Here is a 13,555-nt window from a genome sequence, read left to right on the forward strand (position 1 = left end):
TCTCCGTTAGTCAGAACTCTTTCAGTTACAGAGGTAGAAACCCGCTCAAACTGACTTATAATTTTATTTATTTTTTCCCCCCAAAGCCCCAGTAGACAGTTGTATGTCATAGTTGCACATCCTTCTAGTTGCTGTATGTGGGACGCGGCCTCAGCATGGCTGGAGAAGTGGTGCGTAGGTGCATGCCCGGGATCCGAACCCGGGCCGCCAACAGCGGAGTGCACGCACTTAACCACTAAGCCACGGGGCCGGCCCCCACTCAAACCAACTTAAACAGAAAGAGAATTTGTTGGTTCACGGGCCGGCCCCGTGGCTTGGTGGTTGGGTGAGCGCGCTCCTCTGCTGGCGACCCGAGTTCGGATCCGGGGCTCCCACCGGCACGCTGCTTCTCCGGCCATGCTGAGGCCGCGTCCCGCGTACAGCAACTGGAAGGATGTGCAGCTATGACACACGACTATCTACTGGGGCTTTGGGGGAAAAAATAAATAAATAAAATCTTTAAAAAAAAAAAAAAAAAAAAAAAAGAATTTGTTGGTTCATGCACCTGGGGAGGGACTGTGAGAGCCTAAAGGAGTGAAGGAAGAACAATAGGAGCCAACAGAACTGGAACTCGGGACTCAAGGCCACCAGAACTCCCTCTCTGCCCATGTTTTATCTCCACTTGTCTCTGTTCTGCAGAGAGACTTCCTTCACGTGGAGGGGAGATAGCCACCCACAGCTCTGTGCCTCATCTCAGCAAGCAATCCCAACATATCCTCTCAACTAGCAATCCAAACATACCATCTGAACTAGCAATCCCAACATATCCTCTCAACTAGCAATCCCAGCGTGGAGAGGCCCTCCCTCCCATGTCTATATGTTAATCCCAAGGAAGAGTCTGATTGGTCCTGCTTGGTCAGTGATACCCGTTGGTCTAATCACTGTGATTAATGACATGGGAGACTGTGATTAATCCAGCCTGGGTCACATGTCCATATCTGTAGAGGAGGCAGAAGCAGAGAGAGCACCCCAATTCCCAGCTCCTCAGGACCACGTGGAGTGAAGGAGGAAGTCCCCCAAAGAAACGGGGGTGCAGTTATCAGGAGGTGTATGGGAAATTAGCTGGACAGCAGAAAATGGAAGCTGCCCCTTTTGTGTGTGTGTGTGTGTGTGTGTGTGTGTGTGTTAAAAAACGATATTGTTTTATTAACAGCAGCAGGAGTGGCTGGCATGGGGTGGCGGGTGTGCTGGGCTCAGGGTATGTGTGGGCTGTGAGGAGTAGATGATGGTTGGGAGGCTGGAAGGAAAAGAGGTGGGCGGGTATGGAGGCCAGGCCCAAGGGCTCCTGAGATTTACTCTGGGAATAAGTAGACTTGATAAAGGATTCATGGCAAGCTGTGGCCAAGCCCCCAATATGATTAAGAAATTCTTGGAGATCTAGCTGCCCATCACAGTTGAGGTCCAGTTTCTTCATCCCGCAGTCAAGGACACCAGGGTCCTTCTGGTTCTCTGTGAAGGCAGCCGGTTCTCTGTTCACGAAGGCTGGGAACTCGGTCTTGGAGAGTTTGCTGCTGTTCCTGTCCTTTCCAGCATATCTCTGGAAAACAGCAATCAGAGACTTGCACCGCTCAGTCTCTGTAGGGCTGGACATTTTTGCCGCGCTGGAGTAGAGCGAGGCACGGAGGCTGTGACTGGGGAAGGGCGCAGCAAGCGCTGAAGCTGCCACTTCTATGTGCCAAATGCTCTACCAGATGCTGGGGATGCAGAGATAAGACCCCATCTCTACCATCAAATAGCTCACAGTCAAGACGAGGGTGCAGAAGATCAGAAAGTGTCGCAATGGTGATGGGATACGGGGACTCTCCAGCTAGCTTGGGAACCCAAGAGAGGGCCACCCAACCCAGACTGAGGCAGAACCAAACCAGGAAACACTTTGCCAAAAACGTTACCCCTCAACAGAGTTATGAAAGATGAATGAGAATTAATCAAGGGAAGAAACGAAGAGGGAAGTTCAGGGAGAGGAAGCAACATATAGAGGTGTAGACCGGTCAGAAATGGTGGGTTTCTGCCTTGGGCAAAGGGGCGAATTGCTGTGCAGTGAGGTGAGAGGAACTGGAGAGCTCAGACTGGCACGTGAGGAGCTCGGGCAGCCTGTGGGTCAGTCAGGTGGTGATACCAGTAGATGACTGGATTGTTTTGGATCTCGAGGTTGAGAAAGAGATGTAAGCTGTGGAGATAAATTTGGAATTCAACCCAGTGGGAGGCGGCTAAAGCCATGGGAGGATGCTGTCACTCAGGGAGAGTGAGAGGAAGGCCGAAGGTACACAGCTGGAGAGCACCCACATTGGTTGAGTGGGTGAACGCAGAGGGCACAGGAAGGAAGGAGTCAGAAAAGGACAATCTCAAGTCACAGCACTGTGAGCAAATGATTTGTATTCTCGGGCCCCAAGGCTTCTGCACATGTAATTCTCTCTCATGTGAAATCTTCCAGGGGAAAGAACAGATTACGTACAAAGGAATGAAAATCAGATTGTCATCAGATGTCTCACCGACAATCCCGACAAGAAGAAGGTGAGCAAGCCTGCAAAGGGCAGAGGGAGTGGCAAGACTGCTAGTGTCCCCAGCGTCTGTCCCCCATTCTTCCTTAGTAATAGAACCTTGGGTCTTTGGCTGGGCACGTAGCCATCCAAAAGCAAGGCTACATTTCCAGCCTCCCTTAAAGCTAAGTGTGGCCATGTGACTGTCCCTTCCTTCTTTGCACCTTCCTCCATCCGTCCTGCTGCCTGGAAGCCAATATGAGGCCACCATCTTGGGCCATGAAGACAAGGACCACATCCTAAGTGTGGCAGAGTAGAAAACTGGAAGGAGCCCAGTCCCCTGCAATCTTCTACATGAGAAAGAAAATAAACTTCAACTTCGAGCCACTGCTGTTTTGGGTCCCTTATTTACACTATACTTAATCCTAACTGATGTTGATGGGAGATTATACCCAGCCAAAATAGCAATCAGGTACGAGAATAAAATAAAGTCCTTTTTGTACAGGCAACAATCTGAAGAGAAGTCAGGAAATAGATGTTTAAATATGTTATTTAAAGTCCTAAAATTAAATAATAGAAAGGGTAAGTAAATACGTGACTGGCAGGGATTAGGGAAAGAAGGGACGCAGTGAAAGCAAGCTAAACTCGTTATCTTTCATTGCAGCGAGTCAGGAGATATTGTTGAAACGATGAATTGGAGATATTAGCATATTTTCTGGCATTATGGAAGTATTGTCAGGAAGGCTAAAAAGAGAAATGGTTGAAAATGATTACTTCTGGGGGATGGGCATCAGATTGATGGAGGAAGACTTTAATTTTTCAATTTGACTGTCTTGCACAGTTTAGATGTATGTTTGTACTTGTAGGTACATACATAGGACAACCTCTGAAGGATGCGTACCTAACTCTTAATAGTGTAACCCTCCAGGGGGGAGGAGTGGATCCAATAGGGGAGGGTCTAGGAACAGACTAAAGTTTCATTTTATAACTTTTTATATTATTTGGTGTTATAAAAATGAGTACTTATTATTTTTGTAAAAAAAATTTTAAGTATATTTTTTAAAAGAAAGTGGACAAGGGAAAATACCAGACAGTGGTCCACAGTCTGGAAAATACCACAGGCAGAAGGCAGGACTTACAAGGACTCACTTCCTTGGCAGTGAAATCAGGTGTGTCTTAGCATGTCTGATTGCCCCTGATTTTGGCCACTGCCTAGATTTATCTCGTCCATGGCCAGACCCAAGAGGAATTTAAAGGGAAGTCCCCTCTTGGGAGGTGTCCTGCTCAAGTGCCCCACTCCCCGCTGGCATAGTTAGAGTTGGAATTATCTCAGAGTTGAGCAATCGGAGGCCCCTGTTTGCCAGGCTTGGGATTTCTCTGGTGACACAACTGCCTTAAATCCTAGTTGGCTGTCTGCCATTTCCATTCCTAGGGACGCCATGTGCAAGTAACCAATGCTGGAAATCTTGCCCAGTCATGAAACCTGATTCTGAACCTGGCTTTTGTGGTTTGTCTCTTAGCAACAGGCTTGGGGGCTCTGACTGTCCATCTAGGCCTTAGGTTAAGATTCTTCCTTGGTATATGGACATCTGGGGTTCTTTGCCCACCATCCTTTCTGGGACCGAGACCTTGAATTTCCTTTGGGAAACCATCTTTCCCCCTCCCATTCTCAGCCAAGAGATTTAATCTGGGATTGTTTTCTATCCCCAAATCTAGGGGTGTGCCAGTCAGTATGTTCCTGTCTCCCTAGCCAAAATGATTGTTCAGGGATGGGCTCCAGATCTATGGCAGCCCAATCAGAGTGAATCATGGGACTCACTGAAAATGTTGGGGCGTGGTCTTGTTCCTTCTGATGATATTGAACAAGGAAGCTTGTAGCCCCAGGAGCTGCCGTCAGTCATGAGGGCTTTGGGACTATGAGGGGAATTATCCAACCCTGAGGAAGAATAGAGAGATGGAAAACAAACAAACAAACAGATTATGATTATAATGGATTGTTTCCTCTGACTCCTCCTAACTTTAGCATAGAAAATTAAATTCAGCTTTTACAATTACATGTAGCACACAATTGTCTCTCAGTGGTCTTAGGTCATTGGTTACAAACAGACTAGATCTTTCTTAACAAAGCTAATTATCCAATCTCTTTTTATGGTCCAGTTTAAAAGAAAGATTTTTGTTATCTTGTAGCACCATACTGAAGATCACAAGTAGTATATCACATTCAATATCTAACATTTTTCTATCAAATCCCCAATAATTACAACGCCATTAGGCACACAGCCTGAGCTCTAAAGTACAACAGGAGATGGTTAATCCAGCTGATCCATTTCCATGAGGATAATTATCTTCCCAAATTGCAAAGAATGGTTTCTCACTGCTTTCCACACCACCTGGCCAGGTTCACCTTTTAAATTCTGTTGCTTACAACATCCCACTCCTGATACCAGTTCTGTACAGTCAAGATTCTTTTAGTTGTAAATAAATCCACCTCACTCAAAGTAATTTAAAGAAGAGGGGGCTTATTGGCTCATGGGATAGGAAAGGCAGGGGTATATTGGAAACAAGGACCAAATATTGCGTGCTCTCTCTCTTTCTCTCTCTCTCTCTCTCAATTGTTTTGGTTTCATACTCTGTTTCAGCTTCATTATCTTCCAAATTAGAATAGCTTTCCCTATGCAATTAGAGAAAATTGGCTACCAGTAGTACCCAGGATTGTATCTGACAACTCCATGACCAGAGAAGAAACAAACCTCTTCCCTGTCAAATCACCCATAAAAATCCTAGGAAGGGTCTTGACTGGTTTGTCTTGGGTCATGTGCCCACCTTTCATCTAGGAGCATGAGGTGCTGTGATTGACTTGTACTGGATTATATATGCACTCCTGTAATTGTTACCAGAAGAAATGTGGGGGAAGCAGATGCTTAGTACAGAAAAAAAAAATAGCCACTGAAGGAATTAATGAAAAGATTAAGTACAGTGGCCAGATACAAGATAAATATATAGAAACCAATGACTCTTACCAATAGAAAGTGCTAGTTAATAATATCACATTTACAGTTTTAAAAACCCTGTAACTGTCAGAATAAATTTAACGAGAAGTGTTCAAGAAAACTATGAATCTTCAATGAAGGACATGACATACAGCATGAAAAAAAAAGTAAAGAGATCTTGGTCTTAGATGGAATGACTTATTATTCTAATACAGTAGATACCTCCCTCTAATTAATTTATAAATTTAATATAATCCCAATCAAAAACCCAATGGGATTTTTTAAAGGGAATTTGAAGTGCTGAGTCTAAAGTTAATCTGGGGGCCGGCCCTGTGGCTTGGTGGTTAAGTGCGCGCGCTGCGATGCTGGTGGCCCGGGTTCGGATCCCGGGTGCGCATCGAGGCGCCGCTTCTCCGTTCATCCTGGGGCCGAGTCCCACGTGCAGCAACTGGAAGGATGTGCAGCTACGGCACGTGGCTGTCCGCTGGGGCTTTGGGGGGAAAAATAAAATGGGTGGAATCTTTAAAAAAATAAAGTTAATCTGGAAGGTAAGTCATGAGTATAACCAATACAATTAAAAAAAAAGAAATTAATAAGGGAGGGGTTGCTACCAAATGTCAAAACATAATATAAAACTGCAATAATTAAAAGTATATTATTGGGGCTGGGCCCATGGCCTTGTGGTTAAGTTTGGTGTGCTCTGCTTTGGCAGCCTGGGTTCAGTTCCCAGGCGCAGACCTACACCACTCATCAGCAGCCATGCTGTGGTGGTGACCCACATACAAAATAGAGGAAGATTGGCTCAGGGAGAATCTTCCTCAGCAAAAAAAAATATGTATATATATATATTATTGGGGATGGTTCAGTTTCCAGATGGAGTAGATAGTTTCCAGATGGTCTAGATGGAGTAGACATAATTTTCTCTATTCATCTTGCTAAATACAACTAACCCTGGATCTCATACATAAAACAACATAAGAAGATTCTGAAAGGTGGAGAAAAGAAGGTGGGCCAGCATAGGGACCTTGTGACCTGAAAAATGACACATTGGTCAGTTCTCTGGGTTTTCTTTTTGCCCCATATATCCCAGACTGGGTTCTGGAGAAGCCAGCAACCTGGAAACACCAACAGACACAAACAAACAAACAAACAAACAAAAACCCTATGGAAGCCTGCTCTCTCTAGCTAAAGGATAAGGAAATGGGCAGCTTAGCAATATAGAAAACTTTTCGGAGACTAGTCACTTTACTACAGCCAAACACTACCAAAAATATCTGTCGCCTAATCCCCACACATGCCAGCAAAAACCAAGTGAGGAATCTAGATCCATCTTTGCCAGGCTGTAAGGAGGTAACTGACTTTCCCTCCTCTCAACCCACTGGAGTAATGTCAAGGAAAGGCTGAATAAGGAATCAGGACGTTCATGCCCACTGAGAGTAGTCCTCCAGAACCACCACCATGTCAGTGGAGATGATGTGGAGAACCTGGACTTCCACCTTCACCTGACAGTAAGGAGGGGTGCCAACCCTTTCCTTGTCTGAGCAGTGTCAGAGGAAGCCAGCTAAAAACAGAAGGTTTAAATAAGACCCAGAGTATCATAACACAATACCCAAACGTACAGATTTCAATAGACAGTCACTTGTCGTGTCAAGAACCAGGAAGTTCTCTAACTGAATGAAAAAAGAAAATCAGTAGGTGCCAACACAGATGACAGGCACATTAACACCATCTGACAAAGATCTTAAGGCAGTCATGATAAAAATGCTTCAAGAAACATGCTCAAAACAAATGAAAAAATAGGAAGCCTCGTCAAAGACATAGAAAATTTCAGCAAAGAAACAGAAGACATAAAGAAGAACCAGATGGACATTTTAGAACTGAGAAATATAATAACAGAAATAAAAAACCTTAATGGATGCATTCAACAGCAAAATGGAAGAGATAGAGGAAAAAATCAGTGAACTGGAAGATAGAAAAATAGAAATTACCCAAATGAACAACAGAGAGAAAATAGACTGAAAACAAAAATGAATAGAGCCTCAGGGACCTGTAGGACTATAACAAAAGATCCAACACTCCTGTCATCTAAGTCCCAGAAGGAGAGAAGAAAGAGGACAGAGTCGAAAAAGTACTCAAAGAAATAATGGCTGAAAGTGTCCCAAATTTGACAAAAGACATAAACCTATAGATTCAAGAAGCTGAGTGAACTATAATTAGGAAAAATCAAAGAAATCCACACAAAGACGTATCACAGTCAAACTTCTGAAAACTAGACAAAGAAAAAAATCTTAAAAGCAATGAGAAAGAAATAACATCTTTCCTATAGGGGAAAAACGATTCAAATGGCAGTGGATTTCTCATCGGGAACCATGCAGCCCAGAAGGAAATGGCATATTTTCCAAGTGCTGAAAGAAAAGAACTGTCATCCCAGAATCCTATGTTCAGCAAAAACATCCTTCAAGAATGAAGGGTAAATCAAGATATTTTCAGATGAAGGAAAATAGAGAATTTGTTACCAGCAGACTTACCCTTAAAAAAATGACTAAAGGAAGTTTTCTAAACAGAAAGAAAACTACAAAAGAAGGAATCTTGGAACATCAGGAAGGGAGGAAGTACATGATAATCATAATATGAGTAAATTCAATAAGCTTTCCTTCTCCTCTTGAGTTTTCTATATTATGTTTGATGGTTGAAACAAAAATTATAATACTGTCTGATGTGGTTCTAAATGTATATAGAGAAAATATTTAAGATGATACTAAAATTGGGGAGGGTAAAGGGACATAAAGGGAGGTAAGTTTTCCACATTTCAGTCTAACTGGCAAAATGACAACATTAGTAGACTATGATAAGATATACATAATATATAATGTAATAACTAGAATAACTGCTAAAATAAACCATAGAGAGAGATACTCAAAAACACTATGGATAAATCAAAATGGAATTCTAACAAATGTTTAAGTAGCCTACAAGAAGGCAGGAAAAAGAAAGCAGAGAAATGAGAAACAGAGAGAACAATCTTAAAACAAAAAATAAAATGGTAGACTTAATCCATAATGTATCAGTAATTACATTAAATGTAAATGGTATAAATATACCAATTAAAAGACAGAGATTGGCAGAGTGGATAAAAAAATATGATCCAACTATATGCTGTCTACAAGAAACATACCTCAAATGTAATACTATAGGCAGATTGAAAGTGAAAGGATGGAAAAAGATATATCATGCAAATATCAAAAGAAAGCAGCAGTGGCTATATTAATATCATATAAAGTGGACTTCAAAACAAAAAAAAATTACCAAAAACAGAAATAACGAAAGGGTCAATCTACCAAGAAAACATAACAATCCTGAATGTGGATGTACCAAAAAACAGAGTATAAAATATGTGAATCAAAAACTGATATAACTGAAAAAAGATATAGACAAATCCACAATTATATTGGAGACTTCAACATCCCTCTCTCAACAATTGATAGAATGACTACACAGAAAATCAGCAAGTATACAGGAGAACTTAACAAAACAATCAACAACAGGATCTAATTGACATTTATAGAACACTCCACTTGACAACAGCAGAATGCACATTCTTTTCAAGTGCCCACAAAACATGTACCAAGATAGACCACATCCTGAGTCATAAAACAAACTCAACAATTTTAAAAGAATTTAAATCATATAGAATGTGTTCTCCGATCACAGTGGACTCAAACTACAAATCAATAACAGAAAGATAACAGGAAAATCTCCAAACACTTGGAAACTAAACAACACATGTCTAAATAATCCATATATCAAAGAGGAAGTCTCAAAGAAATATTAAAAATACATTGAACTAAATGAAAACAAAAAGACAACATATCAAAATTTATAGGATGAAGCAGTGTTGAGAGAGAAATTTATAGAACACAGGAAATGGTCTAAATGATCTAAATACACCAATTAAAAGACAGAGATTGGCAAAGAGAGTGAAAAAAAATGATCCATCTATATGTTGTCTACAAGAGAGTCACTTTAGATATAAGGACGTGAAGAGGGTGAGGTGAAAGGATAGAAAAGATATTCCATGCAAATAGTAACCAAAAGAGAGCTGGGTGGCTATATTATTGTCAGACAAAGTAGACTTTAAATTTTTTTAGAAGGCTACAAAAGACAAAGAAGGATGTTATACATTGATAAAAGTTTCAGTAACAATTATAAACATATACACACCTAATAACAGAGACCCCAAAATATATGAAGCAAAAATTGACAAAGAATGGATTAGTGGGTAACCCCCTGGGGTTAAGGAGGGGGTGGGGTCTGGAAGGAAGTGAGTGTGGCTCTAAAAGGGCATCATGAAGGATCTTGTGGTGGTGAAAATGTTCTGTCTCTTGAGTGTATCAATGTTGATATCCAAGTTGTGATATTGTATTGTTGCCGGCACCAGTCAGATTGGTGCGGTGGGGTCCCAGGTTCTTGGTCCACAGACCCAAAAGAATTTGAGAGTGGACACATAGCAGTTTTAACAGAGGAAGATTTATTAGCAAAGTGAAAGTACACTCCCAAGGGGAGGGGCGGACAGGCTCGAGGGGGAGCAACTGCACTAAAGTTGTGGTGGTCAGTGGTTTGGGAATGTTGGGTCCAGGGGTGGGTGAGGGTCTTGGAACGTGTGCCAATCGGGGCATTGTCTCCACTCTCGAGTCGGGAGGGGGAGATTTTTTCCTTATATAGGCATCTCTGGAACTGTCATGGTGGTGATCTCCCACAAGGGGGGTCAAAATCGCAATGCAAATGAGGGTATAATGAGGCTTGGGGCTACTCTCAGTCAGGGTCCAGGGGAGTGCTGTATGTCAATCAGGGTCCAGGGGAGTGCCTGTCCAATAATGAGGACACGGCACCTGGTGGAGTGGCCTTGCTCCCAGCTCATATCTAGCTTCCTGCCTATCTCAGTATCATGGTTTTGCAAGTGTTAACCACTGGAAGAAGTGGGTAAAAGGTACATGGGATCTCTCTGTATTATTTCTCACGACTGCATGTGAATCTACAATTATCTCAAAGTAAAGTGTTTCATTTTAAAAGTGTATTATTGGCATAGTAATAAACAAATAGATGAATGAAAGGAAGAAAATATCTAGAAACATATCCATGTATATCTTGGAATTTGGTATATGATACTGATGGCATTATAAATAAGTGGGGAACTAATGGACTAGTCAACAAATGGTGTTATGATAATGACTATTCGTTATCTCTTATGCACATATTTCCCTTGATGACTTAGTGGAGAGGAGGGTGTATTGATTAGGACAGGTTAAGCTGATGTAACAAATAGAACTCAGAGTATAGTAGCTCAAAAGAAATGTATTTATTTTTCTTGGAGACCTCTAGATTTAGAGTGAGTAGGCGGCCCACCTATGGGCACAAGTAGAGGGTATGTATTGTTCAGGTGTCCCAATCTTTGAAGATATGACACTAGTTCCTGCCTGAATATCATTTACAATACCTTTCACTATAAAGTTGGTCAAAGAGTTCTAGCTGGACAACCAGAGAGACTGTGCATTGTAATGTGCATTCTAAAATAAAAGAATGTGACTGTGCATTCTAGAATGTGATTCTAGAATTTGTAGAAAATGAAGGGAATAGAAGAACTAGTCAAATGATACCATGAAAAAGCAATTGGTCAGATCCAGAAAGTGGGATACTCCTCTAAAGAACAGCTGATCTGGCTTCTTAGAAAGTCAACTGCATGGGCCAGCCCCATGGCTTAACAGTTAAGTGCACGTGCTCTGCTGCTGGTGGCCTGGGGTTCAGATCCCGGGCGCGCACCGACACACCGCTTCTCCAGCCATGCTGAGGCCACGTCCCACATACAGCAACTAGAAGGATGTGCATCTATGACATACAACTATCTACTGGGGCTTTGGGGGATAAATAAATAAATAAATAAAATTATTAAAAAAAAAAAAAAGAAATTCAACAGCATGAAAAAAAGGCAGAGGGATTGTTTCATATTAAAAGATGTTTAAGGGGAATAACAATCAAATGTAAGGCGTGGATTTTGGGAACTGTGCAAACAAATCAATTGCGAAAGACATTTGAGGGACAGTTAGGTGTGAATGTGAATAAGAACTTAGTATAGGAACATATTAGGAACTACTGTTGATTTGTTAGGTGTGACAATGGCATTGTGGTTAGGTAAGAAAGTGTCCTTATTTTTAAGAGATGCAGACTGAAATATTTGTAGGTGAAATATCATGATGTTCATAATTTACTTTACGTCTGAAAAAAATAGATGAAGCAATATGTTAATAACTTAAATTTGAGGTATTTTTGGTATGTTTGAAAATTCTCATAATATAAAGTCTCAGAAGAATAAAGTTGTCACTGAGTCCACTGTCCAAGAAGGCTCCCAGGCCCTGGTGATGGTCAAGGGCCAGCTTGGAGAGTGCCCTCGGTCCCTGCCAAGCTGCTGTCAGCTCCATAGGCTTCATTCTCATCTAGATGAAGCTCGCTCAGGCTTCTCTCTTTTTATAAAGCAACCCACTCTTCCTCCAAAGTCACAGCAACCATCCAAATGTATGCTCACCATGTTTTCACTGGCCTACAGCCCTCGGTTTCTCCGGATGGTATTGAATATGAGGAGCAGGCAGGCCCTGGATATAACCCTCCCCTTCAGACTATAGTTGTGGTCCTCACCATCAAGCTAGAAGCTTTGATTGCTCTCTCTCACCTTTAACTCCGTGAACAGGAATTGGCCATCGGCTAAACTTTTCGAGTTTTTGCTACCTCTATGGAACCTACACCTTAATACTTCAGCAAGACCTAGGAAAGGCGGAGTCAGAAAATAATTTCCACATGGGTAAAATGAAGATGTAGCCTCTGTCCCCCCACCGTAAACCACCCCTCCAGCTTTTCACCTTGTTTCCCAATAGTCAGATATTACTTTGGAATGAGCTGGATACACGTCCTCCCACTATAGGAACAAAACATGCAGCATCTTCCTCATCCTCTTACTCATGATGATGTGATTTGCTTATTATGACTAGAAGGGATGTCTTAATCAAGGCTCTCTTAGTCATCCCAGACTCTCACTCCAAACTGAAGGGAAATTGTTGTTAGCATATGGGTGTGGCTCCGAGGACAAAGAGGAAGTTCAGTAGGACCTCAAGAGGAACTGGAACCAGGAAGTTCGTTCTCACTCTCACTCTTGCTCTTGTTATCACTCACTCCCTCTCTGATAGTTTATTGCTATATCTCTCTGTACATCTTCTTCTGCTCCTGTCCCCACAAACTGCATTCTCTGATTTTCATAGACTTGGCTGCCCTGTTGCACCACAGTTTACATAACCCAAACTCAAGCAATGCCTCAAACTCACGAATGACTCTCAACCCCAATCCCTTCATGTATCAACCATCTTCCAATCAGCTATGATGGGGAATGGGGGCAGGCAGGGTCACATCATATAAACGTGACCTTCAGGGGCTTACCCTCGGAAAGAAGAGGGTGTGGGTAGAGGCTTCATAAAGGAGGAGTGTGATCCAAAGACAAAGTATCTATTATTTTGCTCAAAAAGTGCTGCAGTTCAACTACTCATTTAACTGATTTATAGCTAATAATTCCACATAGTAAGTTGCCTTACTAAATTATCTTGCCATTTCAAGATGCAAAAGAAAATTTCAGGGAACTATTCAGCATCTTCGATAAAATAAAAGAAATCTCTTAGGAGAGAATTGAGATACAAATATAATAGGCCAGGATGAACAGGAGATAGGTGAGATAAGATAAAATTGAAAAAGAAACTAAAATCCAACGGTAGAAATTAAACTCCCAATGAAGGCTCTGAAGAGCACAGTTGAACTGAGGGAAAACCAAATCAGTGTAGTGAAAGACCATTCTGATTTGGTGTGTTTGGACATGATTCGGCCACGTATCTGTGCCAAAGCTTCTCTTTTATTACATAAGGATGCTTGTCATATAAGGATGTGAGCATAGCTAGTTGTATTTCCTCAGATATTTCCTGAAGAAATTTCTGTGTCCCTTTTCCCTATTTGGAGGAA

The 13,555-nt window shown here is 41.9% G+C and overlaps 1 pseudogene; it reads right to left on the reverse strand.

Annotated features, from left to right (window-relative positions):
- Positions 1-963: 963 nt before the first annotated feature.
- Positions 964-1,630, reverse strand: LOC101390929 (protein S100-A11 pseudogene; annotated as a pseudogene).
- Positions 1,631-13,555: the final 11,925 nt, after the last annotated feature.

Source organism: Ceratotherium simum, chromosome 16, assembly GCF_057802395.1.
Source record: "Ceratotherium simum simum isolate JZ-2026a chromosome 16, ASM5780239v1, whole genome shotgun sequence".
Lineage (NCBI taxonomy): Eukaryota > Metazoa > Chordata > Mammalia > Perissodactyla > Rhinocerotidae > Ceratotherium > Ceratotherium simum.